We start from the raw sequence: 27,930 nt of genomic DNA on the forward strand, positions 1-27,930 counted from the left end.
ATAAAATACTTAAATACATATAAAATTAGGTTGCGTATACCACTCATTTTCAAAAAGCCCGCCAAACGCTATGCAGTACCGACTCATCTCAAATAACATTTAACCAAAGAATGATGTATTTCAGTGATGCATTTAATAAAAGCTTACTTCAATAACATATTCAACTAATAATTATTAAATAATATATTTAATAAACGACTGTTTTAATAATACATTTGAAATATAATATCGAAGTCATTATTTATTAAATACATCAATGAAATAAGCATCTCTTAAATATTTTATTGAAGTAATCGTTTATTAAATACGTTATTAAAATAATAATGTATTCAATGCGTTATTGATCCACCAATTTATTGATATATTATTAAAATAACCATTTGAAATACATTATTGATATAATTATTGATTAAATACATAAATAGTGTAATTATTTATTAAACACAATAGTGAAATAACCATCGATCAATATTATTTAACCAATGTTGTAGACAGGAACATAATTACTCGTTCGAAAGTGGTTACACGTGAATATTGGACGTTTACAAGCGAACGGTAAGTAATTTAGGAAGAAGCGTGCCTGCTGTTCACCGAGGGAACGTCGTTACGTGAAAATTACTGTCCCGGCGATAAATATTGAATGGCTAGTTTCACATCCTTAGGGCTTCGTTGTCACGAGAAACGTAGCTTCCGTGCCAGAAACGATGTTCGTGCTCGTAGATGAATTTCGTGCGAATTTAATTAGGGAAACAATGGACGCGTGTATATACGTACTTGCCTTCGTCACGAGTATAATTGGGGAAAAAAGATTCATACAGACCGAAATTGGTCCGTGGAAACGTTCGTCTGCAGCTAAATATAAAGGCGAGAGTTTTTACAGAAAAAAGTAATAATCCACTTGCGTGCAAAAGAGATACTATCGTGCAGGAAGATTCGGTTTCATTTAATCCCGCTTCATTTTTCTGCTGATTAGGTTAAACGGTGCGATGTAGGTGACAGGCAATTTTTATATCTCGATGGTCATAAATTCTTACATTTGCAAATTTTCAAAATTGCAAATTGATAAATTGATAAATTGATAAATTGATAAATTGACAAATTGACAAACTGACAAATTGATAATTGACAAATTTACATATTTACATATTTACAAATTTACAAATTTACAAATTTACAAATTTACAAATTTACAAATTGACAAATTGACAAATTTACATATTTATAAATTGAGAAATATACAAATTCATAAATTGACAAATCGACAAATTTACAAATTTTAAAATCCTCAAATTACTAAAGTCCTCAAATTCTACAATTTATAAATACCTAAATTCCCAAACTCCCAAATTTGCATATATCTAATTTTCCAAATTTCTGAATTCCTAAATTCTCAAATTTTTACACACCGTTTAACACCATTTTTGAGAAGTCCTGTAGCATCCAATAAACCCGCCAGATAAAGATCTCCGAAGGTCTTCGTGGGAATTTCAGGACGAAATTGTGGTAAAAGTAATTAAGAAAGATTAACAATGAAGAGCAATCAGAACGAAATTCTGGCTACTTAAAAACGGAGAAATTGTTTAACACAAAAGCGGAAATGATTATCCTCTAGTAAGGAATTACCGAATTACAGCGAAACCGTTAAAGAAAGGACGGTTTGCATAATTATTTGTTCTTCCCTTTCTAAAACAACGTTAAATACTCGCATCGTGTTCACAGTTTTTGCTTCTCCATATCCATATATGTATGCAAAACGAACGCACATAATGTTTAATGAAGACTCGCTTCGATGATTATTTTAACGAAAGTATATTTCTTTAAAAGCAGAAATTAATAATACTATAATTAACACATGTGGATATTCATAAAGTTTAATTTGGGTATATTGTGATGATAGCGGGTGTTGATAGTATTAGACCGCAAAGTAATGTAATTTCCGCGCATGTCAACATTTGTCATTTATCAGCTGATTGTATTCTCTGTCGTGCCAAAGTTTTCAGGTTAAATTGACTCGTTTACTTGCAAATAATTAAATCTGAAATTTTCCTTTGCAATTTTATGTGAAATAGCCAGCCAAATACCAGAGGTACATATCCATTGTATGCTTTTCGAGTTTCACAAGGGTAGTAACGCAACAGTCGCTACCAAAAACATTTGCGATGTTTATCCAAGTGCATTAGACGTTCGCAAATGCCAGAGGTGGTTTTCCAATTATTCCGATCGCTGCGACACTTTCTAAGTGACAAAAAATTTGAAAATTTTGATGATATCCAAAATGCCGTCTCCAGTTATTTTGCCCGGAAACCAATTGATTTTAATCGAGCCGGCATTGAAAATTTGCCAGTAGATGGCAAAAGGTTGTCGATAACGAGGGTGATTACATTATTGATTAAAAATAAATACTTGTTAAAAATTTGCTTGAATTTAATGTAAAAAACGACATTACTTTTCGGTCTCTTTAATACTTGTGTAATTTAGAGATTTAGGGATTTAGGGATTTGATGATATAGAGATTTAGGTATTTATGAGTTTGGGAATTTATAGATCTGAAAATTTAGAAACTTGAGAATTTAAAAATTGATGAATTTAAGAATGTAGAAATTTCGGAATTTGAAAATTTACTTTCAAGACCTTATAAATTCCAAAATCTCCAAATTCGAACTCTTCATCTCCACGTTTCTGCATTCTCAACCATTCAAAGAAAGCTTGTAAATAGACACTATTTCAGGAAAGCTCGAAACTGTTAAAATACCGAAGCGAGTTCATTACAAAAGGCAAAATTTCTCGACCATAAAACTTTGTGAGGCCGTCCTCCGAGCATGCAATAAACGACGACAAACGTGATTTAAAATCTGCATAAAATAAAACGGAACAGCTATAGAAAATATTTACCATCTGCAGTATCTGTCGATTGCAGAAACAACGTTGTAAATAACGGTACATTCGTCCCTTTCGACCGAACATCTGGTAGTCATACTCTTCTCAAATAAAAGACCATACTCTAAACAAAAGTATGGTCTTCCCAAATAAAAGACCACCTAAACAAAAGTATGGTCTTGCAGAGTATAAAGTCTATAGAAGAGTGATGAAGCCTAAGATCGATCATGCCGTAGATCTTTAGGTATACCGTTTACCTTCCATCGGTCATCTACAATTATCACCAGAATCTTCTGATCCTCGGATTACCCTAAACGCTACACAATTAGGATTAATATTAGTCCACGTTCTAATCTCCTCGAAGGTACTACAACAGATTACTTGCTTTGGTATTTGCTTTGCTGGAGGTATTCCCGCTTTTATTTCCCGTTTATGACAGTGTTTATGGTCAGCCGTGTCTCGGTGCTGGGACGTTGAAATGGTGATGGGACTTTGGGAACGGTTCGTTGCTGATAAATTATTATTATTGGTCTCGTGCTCTTTTCTGTTTTAATATTTGGGGACGTGGAATTTGGTCACTTTCGAATTTTTTAATTTAGGGGAGTTTGTACATTTACATGTTTGCGGATTTGTAGATTTGCATATTTATACGTTTACCAATTATAAATGTACTAATTTACAAATTTGTAAATTTATCGATTCACGAATTTACAAATACACCAATTTCTAAATTAATGAAGTTATCATTTTATAAATTCATAAATGTAGCACAAATTTATAAGTCGACTCCTCTTCCGTAAATCGAGTAATATGTTAACAAAAATATCATGTAGACTTCGTACCCTGTAAATATTGTTCTAAACTTTTTTTTGTGAGGTTACTACAAGTGCGCGAAAAATCGTGAGTAACATTACTAACAAGACCCTGTATGCAGAACATGGTAAAGCGTTAATTACACCACAAACAAATGATTGCGAATACTCGTCCGCATCGCTGCAGATAGATGACCTATCTACGAAACGAAGTAATTTGTTCTTCAGCGATGAACGGCGATCAACAACCGTCCGGATTCGAGTGCGAAGGTACGAAACAATGAAAGACAATCAGGAAGAAGACGGAACAATGTAGACTTTCCAGAGGCTAGCCCCGAGCCGAGTCGTGATGGATCGATACAAAGGGTGGTCTGTAGCGTCCATTAGCTTCCCGCGTCTTTTTCTTCTTGCAATTAAACGGCCGTGTCGTGAGAATTGATTTTTATTACACGAAGCCAAACGACAAGATAGCAAAAAGCACAAGCGGCTATCAAGGATCCGTTTGCTTCCTATCGCTCGCAATTTCTTCGTTTCGAGGTCACCATCGTCACGACATTCTAATAGTCCGGGGAGAATAACTTTAACGAGTTAACGATCACGCTTGTCCCCATTTTTCCGACAATGTTAACGACGTATCGGCCGTAGAATGCAAATCGCTTACGTTTCATGTTTTGAGAACGTAACTGTTGAGCTTCGGTATACACGCGTTAAATATTGTTTTCAAAACACGGACGACGGTGATCGAACTCTTTCGTAGTGTTTTTTTTCTTGCATTGGCTCATTTGGTAATACCTGCTTGTCGTGCGAGTCGAGGCTTGTACAGAGTCGAAGGTTGCGAGATTATTCGCGCAGATGGTACATTTGCAAGATGGCATAAATTTCACGTTGGAATTCAATTAGAGAGCGCCTTTGAAAAACAACTATTCTTTATTCATGAGTCGCCATTTTCTTTTAACAAAATATTAAGTTTAGTTATATTCGAACTCAAATTAGGAGTTTTGAAAGGTAGCGGCATTCAGGTAGAGTTGCCACATAGGTCTATATGGATTACTACACGCATTACATGTTGCAGAATTTTGAGATATTAGTTCGGGACTTGGAGATCTGAATTGTTTGAAAGGAAATTTGAGAATTTGGGAATTTCAGAGATTGGAAGACTGAGAATTTGGATTTTTGGGAATTTAGAAATTTGAGAAATTGGATATTTGAATAATTGGAAATTTGAGTATTTGGAAATTTGAGGATTTTGATTTTTGAGAATTTGGGAATTTGAGAAATTGGAAATTTGAGAATTTGGAAATTTGAGAGTTTGGAAATTTGACAGCTTGGAATTTTGAGAGTTTGGAAATTTGGGAATTTGAAAATTTGAGAAATTGGAAATTTGAAAGTTTGGATTTTTGAGAGTTTCGAAATTTGAGAATTTGGAAACTTGAGAAATTGGAAATTTGCGAATTTGGATTTTTGGGAATTTAGAAATTCGAGAAATTGGACATTTGAGCAATTGGAAATTTGAGAATATGAAAATTTGAGAAATGGGAAATTTGAGTAATTGGAAATTCGAATATTTGGAAATTTGAGGGTTTGGAAATTTGAGAATTTGGAAATTTGAAAGTTTGCATTTTTGAGAGTTTAGAAATTTGAGAGTTTGGAAATTTGAGAATTTGGAAATTTGAGAAATTGGAAATTGGAGTATTTGGAAATTTGCGAATTTGGATTTTTGGGAATTTAGAAATTCGAGAAATTGGAAATTTGAGTAATTGGAAGTTTGAGTAATTGGAAATTTGAGAATATGAAAATTTGAGAAATTGGAAATTGGAGTAATTGGAAATTTGAGTATTTGGAAATTTGAGAATTTGAAAATTTGAGAAATTGGAAATTTAAGAAATTGGAAATTTGAGAAATTGGAAATTTAAGAAATTGGAAATTTGAGTATTTGGAAATTTGCGAATTTGGATTTTTGGGAATTTAGAAATTCAAGAAATTGGAAATTTGAGAATATGAAAATTTGAGTATTTGGAAATTTGAGAATTTGGAAATTTGAAAAATAGAAAATGCGAAATGTCATGTACCTCCCATTCTACAGCCCTCACACTCCTTCAGAGCAAGTCCACTATTCCCTTGAGGCAAACACTCTCTCCTATTAACTCAAATATTTACAAATGGCCAACTGTTTAATCTCGCATTGCACACGAAAGTAACATTATAAAAATGGACATTAGAAGTTGCTTGTAAGGAAGCGTTCTCAGGCCGTGAAATTCAGAACGAGATGCGAATCGAAGGTAAGAGAACGTCTATCCATGTTTACGATCCTGTTGTAAGTGAAAGTATAAATGGCGATATAGAGAAGGGTTGGACGTGATAATTAGGTATTTAAACGAGTGATTTTATTTGAACCGCTCTTAAATTATCAGCGTTAAACAGGGATCGATGGTGCGTTAGTTGGGCTTGATCTTTTGTAATTTGATTCGTTCGACGGCACGGCTCGTAAACATTATTATCGATACTGCAGGTTAATGATCACTCTCTCGATCATTCTTCATCCATTCAACAGAATTTCAATCTACTCTATCATTGCCTTTTGTTTGCTCTCACGTCAAAGCTCGCTGTCTCGCGATTAGGTCAACACGTTCACATTTCCGTTGCCTATTTTCACTGCGAGCCAACGTACCCTGAGAACTGTCAGACGAGAAGTATGAGAAACGATTTTGACGCGCGTAATATTTAATCTGGCGACGATCTGCAACTATTAGGTTGAGGAATAAGTTCGTAGCGTTTTGACATTTTCTTTTTTTTACAGCGACATTTTGCAATTTGCAAGGTGTTATAATATTCATTCGATAGAGCTCTTTCTGCTCTACAAAACTGTGTTAATCGTTTTTTTCAGTAGTTTCATTCGTTATTACTATTGAGGCTCAGAAATGGAATATCCAGGAGGTAAAAATTAGCACTTTCGACACCTGCTCTTCTTCGCTGTCCATCGTTTCTTCTTTCGGAAAACGCGTGAGAATGATCTGTGATGTGGGGTGCAGTGCATGTGTGATAAGGTGGTGCGCGAATAATAGATGCATATTCAATTTTACATTATTATACAATTTCAAATTATTTGACAATTTTAAATTGCTGTCATTAAATTTCTTTGTTTCTAAATTGTTACATTTGGAAAGTTAAATGTACTTGTGAATTGGAAATCAGAATAAACTGAAAACAATAAAATTGCAAAAATTGCAAAGTTGAAAATGGTAGCCAAGAGTCGCCAGGCAACGCTACCCACACAGGAAGGTGCATGACTCACGTCTGTTGTTCAGAAGTCGAGCGAGTGCAGCGTTCACTTCCGTCACAGTAATTTATTGCATCACCAGTGTTATTTGATAGAAAATTATTTCGAACTATGTACCTGGACAATACTCCCACTTGACTTTTGGTGACGATGGTCTAGTTAATCCCACTGTTACGGTGTCCCTTGCGTAACGCTCGCAAACAGATCACTAGGCGCTCTATTCATCAAACTAAATGCACTATTTGTTTTACAATTATTACAATTGGCTATCGGTTTTCTGTCGAAGTTAAATAATTTTGGAGAATTTTTCGAGATCTAGGGATTTTGTGATATAAAAATTTCGGGGATTTAGGAATTTTGGGATATGAAAATTTCGGGGATTTAGGAATTTTGGGATAGAGGGGTTTTAGGGATCTGGGGATTTTGGAATCTAGGTGGTTTGAGCATTTAGGGATTTTGGGATATGAGAATTTCGGGCATCTAGAGATTTTTGGATCTAGGGAATTTCGGGGAATGTGAATTTTGGGGCTCTAGGGATTTTGGATCTAGGGAATTTCGGGGAATGTGAATTTTGGGGCTCTGGGGATTTTCGAATCTAGGGAATTTTTGGGAATGTGAATTTTGAGATCTATGGAATTTTGGAGTATGTGGATTCTAGTGATCTAGGGATTTTGAGATCTGTGGAATTTTGGAATATGTCGATTTTAGTGATCTAGGGATTTTGAGATCTTTGGAATTTTGGAGTATGTGGATTCTAGTGATCTAGGGATTTTAAGATCTGTGGAATTTTGGAATATGTCGATTTTAGTGATCTAGGGATTTTGAGATCTTTGGAATTTTGGAATATGTCGATTTTAGTGATCTAGGGATTTTGAGATCTTTGGAATTTTGGAATATGTCGATTTTAGTGATCTAGGGATTTTGAGATCTTTGGAATTTTGGAATATGTCGATTTTAGTGATCTAAGGATTTTTGAATCTAGGGATTTTGGGATCTGTGCAATTTTGGGATATGTGGATTTTAGGGATCTAGAGATTTTTTAATCTATGGATTTTGAGATACGAGGATTTTGAGCATCTAGGGATTTTTGGATCTAGAGATATTTATTATGTGGGGAATTTGTGATATGTACATTTTGTACATTATAATAATGTACAATGCAGTGTCATGTAATTATAATCACACATATATGTACATTACAATTACACAAAATAAAATGTGTCCTCATACATCTTCTCATAATATTACATAAAAGTACATAACAAATATATTAAACTAATTCTAATACATTTCGTATGAAAGTCCATATCAAGAGTAATTCCATCCATCATCGTAAATTAACGATTATAAATGAACCATATTTTATTCGAAAGTAGAAATTTATGAGATGCAGACGTATCGATAACAAATGACTATATCGATGTTTTGTATAAATTTCATTGCGACCAAATGAGGCGCGAAAGACGCACTCGTAAATGCATGTAGCAAGAGTAGATACATTTCACAAAGCAATCGCGAATCACGCTTAATAAATATGCGGACTGATTGGGATGTATCCATATGTCACTGACATCCGAGTATATCGCATGAAATGACACCTGACCTCTAACAGTATTGGCGATACAACGGACACGCGCGATTTTTGCGGGAAAATTCTGTGTTGAATATTAGCCGTGCGGTTAAACCAGCACGAGATGATTGATAGCGTGTTGATCAATGCGATGATAGATTCTATAATCGCGTTATGTGTGCGGATGTGGGAAAATTAACAGGTATAGGTGATGATATTTGACACGTATTCGATGATATCACGTTTTATTTTTCCTGGTTTTGTATGGAAACAGTTCCGGTGTTTATGGATTGTTTTATGTAACTGTTTTTGAATTTTTTAATTTAGAAGAATAATAACTTGATAGTTTAGGAATTTGATAGAGATAGAGAAATTTTAGATCTACTAATTTGGAAAGTTGGAGATTTGTAGAGATTTCAAATTTTTAGATTTTTAGAAATTTCAAATCTTCAACTTTGGGAAATTAGAAAATTGGATAAATGGAAATTTGAAATTTTCAGATTTGGAAAATTAGAAATTTAAATTTATAGGAATTTCAAGTTTTTAGGTTTGGAAATTTTGGGGTTTGGATTTGCAGATATTTCAAATCTTCAACTTTGGGACATTACAAGATTAGAGAAATAGAAGTTTCAAATCTTCAGATATCTCAAATGTCCAAACCTTCAAATATTATACTGAACCAACATTTATAAAAATTGCCCCCCAATCGATCCTATAATAAATGAATAATTTCAATAATAAATAGAATATATTGCAAATAAAATTTCTCCTGAAATTTTCCACCTAATTAAATTTGAATTGGTTACTGGAAATCAGCTTGAATTGTTGCACTAATTAATTTAATATCTTGCGTTTGTATGTTAAACATATACATTTTTCAAAAATCTAAATTTCACTTCCTGACTTAGTTTCTAGAAAGACTTCCTCTTTCCAGTTTACCCGTTCCGTTAGTTTAAATCTAAAGCGATTTAGATAACAACGTATGACACCAATTTCCACATCTGATTATGAAAAAATCTGTAATAAATTCATCCAGTTGATTTGTGACGTTTTTTAGAATGGATGTAATAGATAAGAATATTAACTTGGAAAATGAAGCATGCGAGGAAGGAAATGACGATTAGTACGTTTTTTATTACTGGTGTTTAAAATAAATTATATTTAGTATATATTTGCATTTCTCTTCTCTTTTAACAAGTTGTGGTAGAATGATGGTAGAAATACTTGTACTGTATGTGTAGATACATAGCAGAAGTATAAGTATTTATATTTTATGTAGTATAAATAAAGTTAATACAATCATAATTTAATTTTTTCTTTTTCATCAATGAAAGAGAAGACAAATTATTCAACCCATAACTATAAACAAATTTCAATTTATTTTCACCTAAAATTATCATATTTTCTATATCACTTCTTCTCCTTTTCAAGAGTAAGAGAAAATCTCATTCTTCCCCATTTAAAGAACGATAAGAGTCATTTTACTCCTTCCACCACTTTGACTACAAAAACGCACATGAATAGGTGAATTTCTAAGTTCCTTTCTTTGCATACACTTTCAATGTAATCTAACAACATTGTTATTTTTTATCTTTCCGGTACTATTACTTGTTCGGTATAAGAAACTGCTCTTCTGAGGAGCACAGTTTTGTTGCTTTTACCGCTATCCTACTTCTGAGCCCATTAATTAATTGTAGATAAATGGTAACAGGATTAATTGCCTGTCACTCTTAATGAATAGAGTATTCTAATGTTAAACGTGATGTTGCTTGATTAATAAAGTAATAGCCGTTCATAAGTGTATACAAATTTTAGGGAACTTTATTATTCAAAAATTTTTGGCTTTTCTTGCAAGTAATTAACTTGCTCTATATAGGGAGTCCGCAAAGTAATGTCTCTGCACATGACAATATTTGTCATTTATCAGCTGATTCTGTTCTTTGTCGTGCCAAAGTATTCAGGTTAAATTGACTCGTTTACATGTAAATAATTAAATCTGAAATTTTCCTTTGCAATTTTATGTGAAATAGCCAGCCAAATACCAGAGGTACATATCCATTGTATGCTTTTTGAGTTTCACAAGGGTAGTAACGCAACAGTCGCTACCAAAAACATTTGCGATGTTTATCCAAGTGCATTAGACGTTCGCAAATGCCAAAGGTGGTTTTCCAATTATTCCGATCGCTACGACACTTTCTAAGTGACAAAAAATTTGAAAATTTTGATGATATCCAAAATGCCGTCTCCAGTAATTTTGCCCGGAAACCAATTGATTTTAATCGAGCCGGCATTGAAAATTTGCGCAGTAGATGGCAAAAGGTTGTCGATAACGAGGTATTACATTACTGATTAAAAATAAACACTTGTTAAAAATGTGCTTGAATTTAATGTAAAAAACTACATTACTTTCCGGTCCCCCTAATACATCATTGCAAAACAAATCAACTAGTTAAAATAAAAAAAATTTGCAGTACTATTAAGAAGAATACATGTGCTATAATAATTAGAAAAGAACAACAAATACATTAATTTAATTATGTAAAAATATAAAGTAATTCATAGAATAATATCCGAATATCAATAAGAGTGTATGTCGGTCGTAGAGCCGAAGAATTTTCGTGGTCGACTGTTCATTCCTCTATCTAGCGTGAAATCCAAGTAGCAGAGAAGGGTTGGAAAGTGTTGTGGTTAAAAAGCAACCGATGGATAAACTCTCGCCGATTGAGTTTCCTCCGTTTGTACTGATCATTCACTGTTCCCTGTAACTTCCGTTTTCAGTCACCGGAAGTCTACGTCTATTTCACTCGACTTTATTCCATATACATAATTACTGTAATCTTGCTGTTTCTTCAAATTAATAATTGCCGAATTCTCAAGCATTTTTACATACTTTAGTTTTTCAATTTTTTAGTTCATAAATTTTTCAGTTTACAAACTTGTAAATTTTTATATTTTTGACTCTTCAATTTCACAAATTTTCACATTTTTAAATCTTGAATTTCACATATTTTCAAATACTTTCATATCTTTCAATTCTTCAATTTATGGGTCATCTAAAATGACTCTTACCTAAAATTTATAATCAACCAAAGTAACTTAAAAAAGTTTCTCCATAAACAAAAAGATTGCTCTTACACGTTATATGAAAAAGTATCAGCTACTTTTTAGAGGACACATTGTTCGTGACTGTTATCGGTATGAAAATGATCAATGGAGCGTGACAGAATGACACGAGACCGTTCAAAAAGTGTATTTAATTGTCGGTACAAAACACGTCTGCCGCCGCTATCGAGGAATCAAAGTGTTGATCACTGCAGAGGAAAAAGAAGCAAGCCCATTAGAGAGCAATAGTAATTTACTTCCTGCCCGGAGAGAAATTTATGTTAATTGATCTCGAGCGATTGGCATTGATCACTACAACTGACCTGAGTTCGTGTAATTTTCGAAAGTCGTAACACAACTGCTATGACTCTGACTTATCAAGTTTCTTCATTGTGATGGTTTCGGTTATTAATGATGTCGATGTCGAATGATTTATTACTGTGGAAAATAACGAAGAAATGAACTAAAAATTTTTCAATTTTTCTTTTTAACTCGCGATTCATAGTCGAGTCACGTAGGTAAGTGTTTCTATTCAACGTAAGTGTTTCTTATGATTGTGATTAAAATTAACATGACGTGCGTGATAATTTTTTGACAGAAACTCGACGAGGTGTTGATTGATGGAAGTTTATTATTACACTGTAGGGGGCATCAATTTGATGGGCTTTAGATATGGGGACTACTGAGGAATTGGAACTTTGAGATACATGGGGAATTCGAGATATGGGGATTTTGAGAGATGGGAATTTCGGGGATCCAGGGATTTTGGTATAAGAGAAATTTGAGATGTGGGGATTTTGAGAGATGGGAATTTCGGGGATCCAAGGATTTTGGGATAAGGGAAATTTAAGATGTGGGGATTTTGGAATATGGGAATTTTAGGGATCTAGAGATTTTCGGATCTAGAGATTTCGGAATCAAGAGATTTTAGGATCTAGAGATTTTTGGGTCTAGTGATTTTTGGGTTTAGTGATTTTTGGATCTAGCGATTTTTGGGTCTAAGGATTTTGGGATATAGGTATTTTTAAATTTAGGGATTTGCTTAAAGATTTGGGAATTTGAAGCTTTAGAAATCCAATACTTCTATATTTTTATATTTGCAAGTTCTCGCATTTTAACATATCTAAATTGACAATACTAAATATCCAAATGACTGAATTCCTGCTCCACACCTCACCAATTCACCGCCCAGCGCGTTACACAACGTGAAACCATAAAAATGCAAGTAAAACTGCTACTGAAATCAATAATTACTACGCGTAATTATATCCTATCACCAGTTACATATATAATTACCAGAAGTGATTAATTTAATTACACACAGTGGCGTGAAAAAGTATTCAGAATTTCAGTTTGAAGTACGAGCAAAAAGATAAATAGCATTGAGACTTGTAATTGATTTATTTCTGAACAATCAAATTAATTGTTAAGTATTAAATATTATAACATGACTGCTCTAGTTTTTCCAACCTCGAAGAGCAATACTTCATAAATTACAGTTATTCAAGCTAACACATTTTTAACAAGTTTTTATCTTTAATCAGTAATGTAATCACCCTTGTTACCAACCTTCTGCCATCTACTGTGCAAATTTTCAATGCCGGCTCGATTAAAATCAATTGGTTTCCGGGCAAAATAACTGCAGACGGCATTTTAGATATCATCAAAATTTTCAAATTTTTTGTCACTTAGAAAGTGTCGCAGCGATCGGAATAATTGGAAAACCACCTTTGGCATTTGCGAACGTCTAATGCACTTGGATAAACATCGCAAATGTTTTTGGCAGCGACTGTTGCGTTACTACCCTTGTGAAACTCAAAAAGCATACAATGGATACGTACCTCTGGTATTTGGCTGGCTGTTTCACATAAAATTGCAAAGGAAAATTTCAGATTTAATTATTTACAAGTAAACGAGTCAATTTAACCTGAATACTTTGGCACGACAAAGAACACAATCGGCTGATAAATGACAAATGTTGACATGCGCAGAAACGACATTACGGTCCCCCTAATAAATTAATATTAAACTGATAATATCCTAACAAAAAACAAAACATTACATTATAATCAAAAGTTCACCGAAGGTAAACCACAATATTCACATAACTCCATGAATCAGCACTGCATTATCTATTATTTTATTTATACATTGCACAGCAGAATACAGTCTCGATAAAAACATACAGTAGCTAATAATTACTTCTTCAGAAATAACCTCATAACATACCTCATTAAAAATATAATTTATTTCTTCAAATTAAAAAATATTCCGGAAACTGTTTCCCACCACAATGTACCGTATCGTAAAATATACTAAGTCTAGTATTTTATGGACGATATATTGATACAAGACTAATGAAAGAAAAAGAGCAGTATCAACTTTCTCGTGCTCTAATCACGAAAGGCCGTCGCGTCATTGACACGTCGAAATAAACCATTTCAACTTTCGTCGCATTTTAATTGAAGGAAAAGTTGTCCCGTGCTTTGTACGCATGAAACGAGAATGCGATAAACACGGGAAACGACGAGTTCTCTCAAGCAGACAAGAACATTCTTTCGAACTGTTTTGCTTGGTCTTTTTGCCGAATATTTCCTTTTTTTCCAACGCGTCGTCGCTGCTTTGGGAATGGACGCGCTTCCGGAAGTTCTCTCGTGCGGAGCATTGCGATACGACGGCAAAAAGAGAACTAATATAACTGGCATAATTAAAGAGACTCTAACACCGCGTGAGAAACAACACGAGAATTTCATTCTGAACGAGATTATATGAATAAATCTGTTGCCACGGTTTCAATGCTCGACGGTGAACCACTGCTTCGTTCATTCGCACGCGGATTTATGCGTAAATTGATTCTTAGCACGCAGGTGGATTTGTGCTGTTGTTCTTCGAAGGTGATGGACGGAATTAGTGAGAGATTTCGGAATTTGGAGGGGTAGAAAATTTTAAAGTTAAATTTAATTCTCAAATTTCCAAACTCTCAAATTTCCAATTTCTCAAATTTCCAAACTTTCAAATTTCCAAATTCTCAAATTTCCAAACTCTCAAATTTCCAAGCCCCCAAATTTCCAAACTCTCAAATTTCCAAATTCTCAAATTTCCAAACTCTCAAATTTCCAAGCCCCCAAATTTCCAAACTCAAATTTCCAAATTCTCAAATTTCCAAACTCTCAAATTTCCAAACTCTCAAATTTCCAAATTCTCAAATTTCCAATCTCTCAAATTTCCAATTTCTCAAATTTCCAAACTCAAATTTCCAAACTCTCAAATTTCAAACTTTCAAATTTCCAATTTCTCAAATTTCCAAACTCAAAATTCCAAATTCTCAAATTTCCAAATCCTCAAATTTCCAGACTCTCAAAAATCCAAATTCTCAAATTTCCAATTACTCAAATTTTCAAAGTCTCAAATTTCCAATTACTCAAATTTTTAAATTTGCAAATTTTCCATTTCCCAAATTCCAAAATTCTCAAATTTCCAAACTCTCAAAATCCAAATTCTCAAATTTCCAAATTCTCAAAAATCCAAATCCTCAATCTTCCAAGTTCCAAAATCTCGAAAATCTAAGAATCAATATATCAAAAAATATTTGATCTTCTCCTCCATCCTCCGTGTATCCCATCGAAATCCTACGCTATTTCCTTCAACACATTAGATTACATAATCAATACAAAATGAACACATAACAATGAATCACAGATTCCAATAGAGATAGGATAGGACGCAACCGGTGCGTTGTGCCTTAAATCGTGTTATTACCGTAGAATACACAACTATATAGGAAGTATCGTTAATTACAGTACATAACTATTATAGCCCGCAATCTATAATCTACATAATAAACATATTCATCATCGATTGTGTTTAATAACGAGCGTAGAATCGCTCCGCAAGATCAAGGAAAGAGAAAGACTTTCATTCGATCGGTTTATATTCATTCGCGAAGCAGTTTTCACGAGGTCTTATTGTTTCTTCGACCGTTAAGAAACTATTAGAATAATTGTTAAAGATAAGATACGACTTGTTCTTTTTCTACCAATTAGAAAACACGTTAGTCGACCTTTAATAGTTGCGAACAAGAGGAAAGAGCAGTAGGAATTACAAATTGTAGATAAGTTTTTCAGTATTCCTGTAAACTGGTCGATCCGAGGATTGTAGATAATAATCATACGCGATTTACAAGATCGTATGGTTTTCTGATATAATTATGGGAAAATTATGTGTTGAGTTTCTTGCAACCGATAACGATCCACCATTTGCTGATACACTGAAGATACGCAATAAAAGTTTGCTCGATATAAATAGATCGGACATTTTTCCTCTTGTTTTGTAACAAAATTGGACTTTCAGATTATTTTAGATAAAATATTATCTTCCTGAGTTTTGAAGTGAAATCATTTTTGAGTGAGGAGTGTTCAAGTAATTAAAATAGTAGATAAAGAAAGTTTAATGGGATTTTTATTTAAAATAAAATTTCGTCTGTTATTACAGGCTATGTTATAAATGTTACACAAAATACTTCGTTTGTGAATTATATAATAGAATTTTTTGGACGAAAGAAAAAGATGCACGATTTCATGGATGATTACGTGAAACAAGAAGAAATCGTAAAATGATTAGTTGCAGGAAGTTATTACATATTTCCTGGTACACCTCCTTCTATGTTTTCCCTCAACGCAAGCCATCTAAGTACGCGTGCATACATATGAATATACCGATATCAACCCGTGAGTTGGCGCCTGATACAGATCTTCAGTGGCTAAAATTGAAGCTAAATTGGCTAAGATCGTTTCATGCCCCGTGTGTTCGTTAAGGGTTGAAGTTCAAAAAAATTCTTTTTGTTCTCATCCTACATAATTGAATATACATCAACGTCTTATTTCGATGTTAACAGAGATTTCAAGAAAAATATCTCAACAAATTTCATCATTTAAAATAAGTAACTTGTGAACCGGTTATTTCACCAGTTTGATAGTTTTAGCGTTAACTGATACAAATTACAAATCTATTTATAATTTGATTACTTTATACAAATCGTCGACTTCTTTCATGCGTATTACGTGGATGCTCGAAATGTCGTTATAAGGTAAAGCTAATTCACGATCAATCTTTCGTCGTTTAGCTGTTACGACGAGGTTAGATACGGGGCTGTATGGTATTTCTTGCATCCCCCATTGGTATCGTGGCATCTTGTGCAGAAACAAACAAGTTACGTAAAACAGAGAACAAGGGAACAAAATACCATTTGACAGTCTCCTACCGATGTCGACCCACGAATTGGCACGTGAGGCTGACCCAGGTGTTTAAAAGAGGCTCCAATTGGTCAAAATAGAAAAATTGACGCAATTATTGAAACACTAATCGTGAAAAAATTAAAAGAATTGGAAAAATGAAAATTGAAATTATTTCAATACTATTGAAATTGTAATCTTATTTTTGAAGTATGAAATTTAAAAAAAAAACAGTCGGGTTAAATATTTACATAATATCAATCCAAGGGTCAAACTTCTACATTTTTGACATTTTAGACACGAAACTTTCATCCAAAAATTTCTGTCATTTTTCAGAATAAAATGAAAATAAATGAGAATAAAATAAGAACAAAGATTTAACCTTGACTATATTTACCAGTTTAACCAACAATAATTCGAATTTGCACGATATTCCAAAGAACCGTAAATTTAATACCGAATGTAAATCAACACATTTCGAACAAGCATTACGATAAAACAAAACAGACAATTATCGCAGAGAAATCTGTTGTTTAGTATAAATGCACCGTCCCGTTTAATTTACGTTTATCTCGTAGCTGTTTTCTCCCATTATTTTTGAGAGCGCAGGACCGAATACTGTCCATTTTAATAATGGCGCGGCTACGTGCTCTAAAACGATAAGGTTTCACACGAGAAACAGTTACTGCAGAGCAAACAATGGACACATTCGATTAGCATCTTGGAGAACTTTCGGATATTATCAGCGAATCGATAAATCGAAAGCTAGAACATTCATCTATAGATGGGAGCCGAGAAGATTGGCTTCAATGCACCACTATAATGCTATCTTCGAAAGGTTAAGTGACCGTTGGTAATTCTATTGTAAGGAGCTAGGAGAATTGCTTGCTAGCGAGAGCTGGAAAGAAGGAGCTATAATTTTGATAAAAGCAACCTGGACGATAGCCAAGTGCGTGATGCTTGAGTTCAACTGATTTGCAATCAGCATTTTAAAATTAATACTTTTATTCTTTTAGGTACTGTATTCGTGTCGAGGGTTATCAGAGTGAAGGTTGGTGAACACGTGGGATTTATATTTTAGCATTTCTTAGGATTGGGATTTTGAAGTGTTAGAATTCTAGAATTTTGGAATTCTGGGATTTTGGAATTCTGGGATTTGGGAATTTTGGGATCTTGGAATTCGGGGATTTGGGAATTCTGGGATTTGGGAATTCGGGGATTTGGGAATTCTCGGATTTGGGAATTCGGGGATTTGGGAATTCGGGGATTTGGGAATTCTGGGATTTGGGAATTCGGGGATTTGAGAATTCTGGGATTTGGGAATTCTCGGATTTGGGAATTTTGGGATCTTGGAATTTGGAGATTTGGGAATTCGGGGATTTGGGAATTCTGGGATTTGGGAATTCGGGGATTTGGGAATTCGGGGATTTGGAAATTCTGGGATTTGGGAATTCTGGGATTTGGGAATTCGGGGATTTGAGAATTCTGGAATTTGGGAATTCTCGGATTTGGGAATTCTAGGATTTGGGAATTCTGGGATTTGGGAATTCTGAGATTTTGGAATTCTGGGATTTGGGAATTCTGGGATTTGGGAATTCTGGGATTTGGGAATTCTGAGATTTTGGAATTCTGGGATTTGGGAATTCTGGAATTTTGGAATTCTCGGATTTGAGAATTCTGGGATTTGGGAATTCTCGGATTTGGGAATTCTGGGATTTGGGAATTCGGGGATCTTGGAATTCTGGGATTTGGGAATTCTGGGACTTGGGAATTCTGGGATCTTGAAATTCTGGAATTTTAGAATTTCGAAATATTGGAATTTACGATTTGCAATTTCAGAATTTCAAAGCATTGCAAGTTAGAATTATAAAATTTGCAATCTCGGAATACTGGAACAGAAGAATTTTGGAACTTTAGTATCTCCAAGGAGATGAGAAGTTGATGTATCGAGAAATTACAAGAATCCACAAAACGGACACGAGTCTACAAAATCCGAGGCAGTGTGTCAAGCGTATTTTTGTAGGCCACTCACTATAGCGACAATTGATTCTGCGGTCCTACATATTGAAATGAAACTAGGAGACTGGCGATAATAGAGACGCATACAAAAAATCGCTGGCTTCATCTCGACTAAATTAAATTAAAATGTTGGAAATTTAAACATCTGAAAATTTGTGTAAATTTCCTAATTTGGAAACATGAAAATTTGAAATAGTGTTAAGTAGAAAAATATTGAAATTGAATAATATGAATATTTGCAAATTAAGAATAATGTCTCTCTTCAAGTTGTACACATACTCTCTTGTTTTTAATCCTATCGCGTGAAAATTGTGTTTTTACTTTGGCGAATAACGAATTCGCAACTAAACGACGCGATAATTAGTAGAAATGAACGTGCTAAACAAGTGTTAAAAAGTGCATTTAGGTCAACCGTTGTCAGTATATCTCGAAAACTGGACACGACACTTTGCGATAACATGTTGCACATATCCGTTAAATATTACTTTCTTTAAAACACTGGATTTATTTCATATTACAAACTTGCAAATTTATTTTGTATTATAATTTTATTTTATTTATTTTATATTGCAAACTCTATATTATAAAATATAAAAAATCTCACAAGACTTTATAATATATGCAAAAATATTAATGCATTGTAAAATAATACAGTACATATATTTAAAACATAATATTTGAATTACTATATGAAATTAATTATAAAAATATTTTAACAGTATTTAAAAATGGAATAATGTTTGTAAATTTGGAAACAAGAAATTTATATCATAATACATGATGTAATACATATGTACTATAATTACATATTAATACTGAAATATTGTCATGTTTTTTAACTACTAAAATTAATCAGACATACATTTATCAATATTTTCAATAATTCATTCATAACCAATATATCTGTACATTAATGCATAATGTGTATTCCTGCAATAACCTTCTTATACATAATACTACAAATCGTTTAAAAATCTCAAATAACTCATCCTCCATTATTTATTTAAATCTCAAACAATACTCTGTTGCTCATTTCTGAATTAACATGTCATATCTTTTCATAAAACTTGATAAAAATAAGATTGAGGAAGTTGAACAAGAGGAAAATGGCGTCCATTAGGAAAGACGAAATAATACGCACGTCTACAGATATACGATAGCATAATTGCGTTACAGCGAGGTTATCGACACGTTTCCTTGTAAATACAATGTTTTTAATGGAAACTCAGGTAATATTCGAAGACTCGTTCAGTAAAGTGGCTTGGGATACTATAGAAATGCTAGCTAAGCACGCGCGTGTTACGAATTACCTATATTTTCTTCCACTGAATCGAATCCCACGTTTCTAATCCCATTAAAGTCATATCCAATTACGTCGATATCATACTTCCTTATGAATCTTCTCTGCTCTCTGTATTTACACTGAACAACAAGTATCTCTTTATGTGAACGACAGCCATCTTAAATCACGGTGACAGAACGACGTTTTTTCGAACTTAAACTCTTCAGGGAGACTCGAACGCCTAGTTTGTTTTGTGCACGTCTAGCTTGTTTTTAAATTCATCTATCTTTGGTCACATCAGTCAGTACTATCATTATTTTTGCACATTATAAATTAGCATTATTTAACATAATTGTGGAAATTTAAATCAAGTATATTACAAAAGTTTTTACTATGACACTTCACAAATATTGATAAAAATATGAAAGAATTTATTATGTGCATCATAACAATTTTTCTATCCACATAATTTTTAGATTTTTCATATTCACTGCTATAAGTACATATCAAGCATCAAAACGCAGAACTGTTTATAATTAAATTGTATTAATACATGACGTCATGTAATATATTTTAGATATGTACAATATATAATATATATTAAATATGTAAATATATGCATGTGTATCAAATATGTGAACATACGTTATATTCAAAGATGTGAATATATGTTACATATCAAATATGTGAACATATGTTACATATCAAATATGTGAATACATGTCAAGTATCAAATATAAGATTATATGTATATGTATCAAATATGTGAACATAATTATACATATCAAACATATAAATCCATAGGTACATATTAAATATGAATTAAATAGAAACTTTTCACTGAATTTTCTCTTCCTTAATCGACCGAGACATAAATTCAAAAAAATGCTAGATATCCGCAGACCAAGTCAAATGATAGTTAAGTGAACATTTTCTAATAGTTGGACTACGAACGAAACGAAAGGAACGATGATGCCATTGCGAATGTACATAACATGAATTGCTCGACGATACAGTGTTATGCTTACAATAATGATCGCTATTGAAATCTCTAATCTACGGGAAATCGAAATAGAGGACGTTCGATGCGTTCGACCGAGTTGCGTTCTTCGGTTTGTTATGTATATATACGTATGTACACGTCGTGGAGACATGAAAAATTACTCAACGAGACACGAGTATTCTGTGTCGGCAATGCGTTTCATTAACACGTTTCATACTTAGGGTGCGAGAATGTTGATGAAACGTCTGCTTAAATGTACGTATGTTTCACGTGTTACATATGATGCGCAGACACCGTGAAAATCGTAGGTTTAATTAATTTTTATAAATTAATAAATTAATGGATTGTAGAATTTTACAATTCTGACATTCTACAATTTTGTGGTTCTACAATTCTGAGATAATACAATTATAAGATTCTACAATTTTGAAATTTTACAATTCTGACATCCTACAATTTTGATATTTTACAATTCTGACATTCTACAATTTTGAGGTTCAGCGATTCTAAGATTCTCCAATTCTGAGATGTTATAATTATAAGACTCTACAATTCTGAGATGCTATAATTATAAGATTCTACAATTCTGAGATCCTACAATTCACACATTCTATAATCATAAATTCTACAACTGTAAATTCTCCCCAAAATTCTACATCAGCAAAAGAAGAAAATCGCAGATTCACTCGGTTGAAATGGAAGACGGCATATTTTTTGTTCGATTCTACGTAAATAAAAGGTTCATAAAATGAATCGTTATTCGAATGATTAACAGTGAAAATATTTCATCGCATAATCAGCCGTATTTCATTCGAACGAGATTACATTTGCAAGCAGATAGTAGAACGGTACAGGTGAACCGCGCTTCTCGTTGAACGTGCACTTCCGGTGACACGAGTCGTTGAATACCTCTTCGTGAAATCCTCCGCGGAAAGTTCACGCTAGTTGTAAATTACACGTTGATGCACATCCTTTTACTTCTTCCCGTTCCAAACCGGACAAATGCAAAATACACACCCCATTCACTTGATGCCATTTAAAAATATTTCACAGCATGCTTACGACATTCTTTCGTCTACGTGTTGCTATAGAAATGCAAATTTCCCGCGACGAGTTTCCTTCCCCTGCATTCTTGATCGCTGACATCGCGCGACAAATTTAATGTCCGTGATATTCGTTCATCCACTGATTTTTACAGCTTTCGTATTAAATTCCGAACATCTTCGATCTTGATATTTATGGATACATTCACATATTTACATTTTCGCTTCAATGTTTATATTCACTTTAATCCGGGTATATATATTTATATCTTCACCTCAATATTTAGATTTACAGATTTATGTATTCACTTCAATATTTATTTTTATAGATTTAAATATTCATTTCAATACTTACATTTATTTATATATTTGCTTTAACAATTATATTAATATATTTATATAATTGCATCAATATTTACATTTACAGATTTATATATTCACCTTAATATTTATACATATTTACAGCTTTATATATTCACTTCAATACTTATATTTATTCATATATTTACCTCAATAATTATATTTATAGATTTATATATTAACTTCAATATTTATAATATTTAATTTAATGTCCTGTCTATGCATGAAGTAAATTAATGGTATTTGAGGTTAGGTAACAGTGACCGACAGTGATTGACAGATTAACCTATAAAAATGTAAGCCAGAGAAAACATGGTAATATAGAAAATGATAAATGTGAAATTCTACTTTAAATTAATCACCACAAATAAAACATATCCACAAAAGATGAACTCACGCATTACACAAGATTGACATTTCTGTGATACGAAGAACGTAATATTTACATAATCTTTTTTTCCCCGAATAGTAAATGCGTAGATAGCATAGCACAAAGAATATTAATGCGAGTTAACTGTACAGAATTCCATTCCTTCCTTATTGATAGTCAACAAACGTTGCCGTAAATTTAGCCTGCAATGATGTCCTGTCTAACTATCATGTCAAGAGACTCGTAAGCAGTTGACACGACACGTTCAACGAGAATAGTTAAAAACAATAAAAACGCAATGCACCCGTGTACACGATATCCCAGCTCCACCCTGCACGCATACCACGTTTATTAAACACGATAAAATAAGTTCCGAACACGGAAATATTTGCCTCGTTTGCGCATGATTAAAAATGTCGTCGATCGCGTAACGTTTTCGCGTTACGCGTTTATGCTAGGTTATGTAAATCATTTACGAAAATATACAGTGAGAACAGTTTACAAACAATAACAGTTTAATAATACAATAATTAATGGGTAGCATACATTTTTTAATGCGTTTACGTTTAAAAACGTAAAATGCGTTTAATTTTAAACGTATAAGCATTAAGTGCAAGTGTCCATAGATATTACTTGAGAAACTAACCTTCATAGCGTGTATCAAGGTGATAAAAGTTGAAGGGGATTATTGTGTTTTATCTGTTATATAACTACAGTGTAATTGTACGAGGTATTACTGTGTAATTATATGCACAATCATTGTACTATTATAGGTGCTATTACCAACAATTTTTACGCAAAATTAATTCTACTTTGTAGTCGATATTCAATAAAATATGTATTGACACAAGACACAATGATATCACAAGAAAGAATGTCGTGTAATTTGTGTTATAGGTTATGTTTGCAATATAACACAGTAAAGTATACATACCTTTAGAATAAGTATTTAATTAAAATTTTACTTTAAACCAATGAAAATATAAATTATCATTCAAAGTTAATGCTAAATAATAAATTAAATATTAAATGTATAAATGATGTATACATACATAATTCGAAATTGCTTCACTGACAAATGGATATCGCTTCCTCGTACATTTTTGACAAGTCGATATTTGAAATACGTAGTATAAGTTACAGATTAAACAGTTAGCGTTAATTCAATACCAGTGTCATTGAATAAAGAAACGGAAGCTGTGTTCGTACACCATGGATGCCTTCCTTCTAGAATTTTTCTGTTCCACGTAATCCCATCTACCGTGCACTGGATACATAAGTACTTTATGTCTGCATTGTATCCGGCAAAGTATTCCTTGACATCTTAAGATTATTTCATGTTAATACCATATCCTTCTCTTTCTTGTAAAAATAATTAATTACCAGGTAATTTACATTAATTCATTCGATTCTGTTCGTTTCAATGCTTAATTACCTTAATTTTTCACAAAATAAATAACGCGCGTGAAGGAAAAAGAAAGTTTGCATAAAATTGTATATAGATAATTGCGATATCGTGAGAAATATTTTTTGCACTTAACAGGCGCGGGCAATTAATTTTGTTCTGAGAACGTTTTGCAAAAACACAAAATATGTAATTTTTAAAATTTTCAAATTTTTAAATTCTTAAGTTAATTTTCTAAATTCCCAAATTCTCAAATTTTGAAATATTCAAGTTTCCAAATTCTTAGGTTTGAAATTTTTTAATTTCTAAATTTCTAAATTTTTAGAATTTAAATTTTTAGATTTCTAAATTTCCAAATTCCTATATTTCCCCAAATTTCCAAATTCCGAAATTTCCAAATACCCAAATTTCCAAATTCTCAAACTTCCAAACCCCAAATTTAGAAATCCCCAAAATTAGAAATCTCCAAATTTCCAAATCCCCAAATTTTCAAATTTCCAAATCTCCAAATTTCCAAATCCACAAATCTCTAATTCCTTAAATCCCCAAACCCCAAATTCCCAAATTTCCAAACCCAAAATTCCCCAAGTCCCAAATTCTCAGATCCCAAAATTGTAACTAAAAATCTTTCAAACTGTGAAAGATACCTAAACGAACGAACTCCCAACAAAGCGACATGCTCCATAAAAGCTAATTACCAACCTTAACATCCAAAGTTCCTAAAACCATAACTACTCGGACCACCTGTAGTTGGGCCATGATCTATTCGCAAGCATGTTAGACACGGTTAAGATGCATGCACAGCATGCATATGCGAATATCTGCACACACGAAACATTTGGCGTGTATGGTACATGTATACGTATGTATGCATACATATGTATGTATGTATACATATGCACAAGACCGTCGTTCCGTTCCAGGTCATAAAGTCTTGGCTCTATCTCTACCTGGATAGGCATCTACGAAGGCACTGCACTACGGCCTCGCTCGGTTATCTATCGTAAATGCACCATGTGCGCTGCACTTTGTACCGTTACCAGGAATATAATCGCTCGTTGCCGAGCTTAGTAAAATGGCTTCAGGGATCAGTGATGTCCGATCAAATTCGTCCCGGCTAACTTGAGATTAACGGTACGTGGGACACCGTGAGTTTTGCGAATATCAAATCATTTGCAGATACGGGTAATTATGTTAATTGGAACGAGCTCTAGGAGGTTGCGAAATTGTTTTTGAATGATGGGAACTCTTTATCAAGGTCTTGTAGTCAGTCTGAGGATACTCAAGATATAAATCTGAGAGTTAGAGAATTATCTTCACAAATTTTTGTTTGTAAAATTTTAGTTATTAGTTTTGTAAATTTGTAAATTTCCAAATTGGCAATTTTTGAAGTCATAAATTTGGAAATGTGATATCTTTAAATTTGGAATTTTAAATTTCAGAATTCCAGAATTCCAAGATACTAGAATTAAAAATTTAGGATTCCAGGATTCCAGAATTAAAAATTCAGAATTCCAAATTTCAGAATTCTAAGATTCCAGAATTCCAAAGTTCCAAAATTCAAAAATTTTAGAATTCCAATGTTTCAGAATTCCAAAATCCCAGAATTAAAAGTTTAGAATTCCAAAATTCTAGAATTCCAACGTTTCAGAATTCCAAGATTTCAAAATTCCAGAATTCTGAAATTCCAGAATTCCAAAATTTCAGAATTCCAAAATTCACAAATTCCAAAATTCGCAAATTGTAAAATTCCAGAATTCCAAAATTCTAAAATTCCAAATTTCAGAATTCCAAAATTCCGGAATTCCAAAATACCGAATTAAATAATTTTGAATTCCAAAAATTTAAAATTGTAAAATTTTGAATTCCAAAGTTTAAAAATCCCAAAAACCAAAATTCAAAATTTCCGATTTCCATAATTCCAAGTTCCAAAATTATGAATTCCAATATTTCGGATTTCAAAAATTCCAAAATTCAAAATTCGAGAATTTCAAATCTCCAAATTCTAAATTCTGAAATTCCCAAAATTATTATTACTCACGATTATTTCTTTTGTCATTTATAATAAATATATTTCACGACTGATATACATTGAATCTCATCATATTTCACGTGCCACCTAAATTCCACCGTTAAAAAGTCATTGTCACGGATACGTGGCGTTAATTTCTCCCAAAGAATCGATATAAGTTATACTACAAGTAGCACAGAATACGCTAATTTACAACCTCCGTCAAAATTACATTGTATGCAATTTAGAAACGAATGGTTTGATAGAAAGCTGTGAGAACGAAAACTTCATAAATATAAGTATCTACGATCTTTCCATAAACATTGCCGATGCGTCTCAACCATCAACGATATTTAATAAACTTTAACGGTAATAAAAAGATTATGATACTCATTGTCAGTAACAATAATGAAATTGAAAAATAAAAATGTTTCATAGCAATCTCTTGAGCAATTGAATTTCTCACGATTTGTATACAGCGAGCAGCATTTAATGGGAAAAATAATCATGAAGATATGCAAACGGCATACGCAAAAAAAGAACTAAGCAAACGTTTCACTTTCCCGCGGGCTATGTTGGCACTTTTATGGTGTCCGAAGGAAATAACATTCTGCAATGATGCCTCTCGGAGTTCGCCAGTTTCTATTTCACTGTTGGCGACGCAGATTTCCGCCGGATGTACAAGGCCATTGTTTTTGTACCGTGCGAAGTTAGCAACTACGTAAATACACCTTTTATACATATTTCACGCATACTATACTGTGGTATCATTGTTTCATTTTTTAGTTCTGTCGCTTTCAACATTTTATCTTCTTCTGCAAATAGTCAATGACGGCTGCTACTTTTAGATACTCGTAAGTACTGGGTACTGTATTCAATGTTATTTGTTAAAATATATATGTATAAATAGTTGTTAATAGTTTGAATAGTTATTTAAAAACTAGTCATGTAAAGAGCCTATAACTGAATTTAAAAAGTATGAACATTTTGAACCAAAATCATAGAATTTTACAAGTCTGTAGTTATTAAAATACTATTGGATGCGCAGACTCTCTTTGCGCAGCGTCCGCCATGTTGCTTTTTGCATGACAACAATTTAGCTTATTTCTTGAAGAAGATATAGTTGCATAAAAAGTGACAATAATAATAATTGAGTTTATAGAATTTTATGAAATATTTGAATCGTTATATTAGATTATAGACTTGTGAGTCTATAATTATTAAAATATTAGATGCGCGGACTCTTTTTGCGCAGCGTCCGCCATCTTGATTTTTCCCTGACGCATTCAATGACTAAGACTAGCTGATTTGAATCAATAGATAAGATTTTATGACATAAAAGTATCACGGAATAAGACTTATGATACATCAATTTGAAGCTTAAAGTTCAATGAAAATTATTGTATAGAGATTTTGTTGATATCTTTGATACAGAATGACTGGTTGCTATTTATAGAAGGCAATGATCGAATTCGGAACTTTTGAAGTTTGACAGAGTTTGTTAAGATATAATTATTGTGTAATTAAACTTATGTTACATCAAGTTGAAATTTAATGTTGAACAATGC

At 32.9% G+C, this 27,930-nt stretch overlaps 1 protein-coding gene and 1 long non-coding RNA gene across 3 annotated transcripts in view; one reads left to right on the forward strand and one right to left on the reverse strand.

The window, feature by feature from the left end:
• The window catches only part of centrocortin (cerebellar degeneration-related protein 2-like), a 64,755-nt gene that overhangs the window by 20,736 nt on the left and 16,089 nt on the right, over positions 1-27,930 (reverse strand). The gene's annotated exons all lie outside the window — the stretch shown is intronic.
• Positions 23,557-27,222, forward strand: LOC143264289 (uncharacterized). Of its 2 annotated transcripts, none has more exons than XR_013037899.1 (3): positions 23,557-23,676; positions 25,275-25,485; positions 26,611-27,222. It is a non-coding gene; the product is annotated as an uncharacterized LOC143264289 (long non-coding RNA). The 2 variants fall into 2 exon arrangements; XR_013037900.1 differs by lacking the exon at positions 23,557-23,676 and having other exon boundaries at positions 24,664-25,485; positions 26,611-26,731; positions 26,842-27,222.

This window comes from Megachile rotundata, chromosome 4, assembly GCF_050947335.1.
Source record: "Megachile rotundata isolate GNS110a chromosome 4, iyMegRotu1, whole genome shotgun sequence".
Classification (NCBI taxonomy): domain Eukaryota; kingdom Metazoa; phylum Arthropoda; class Insecta; order Hymenoptera; family Megachilidae; genus Megachile; species Megachile rotundata.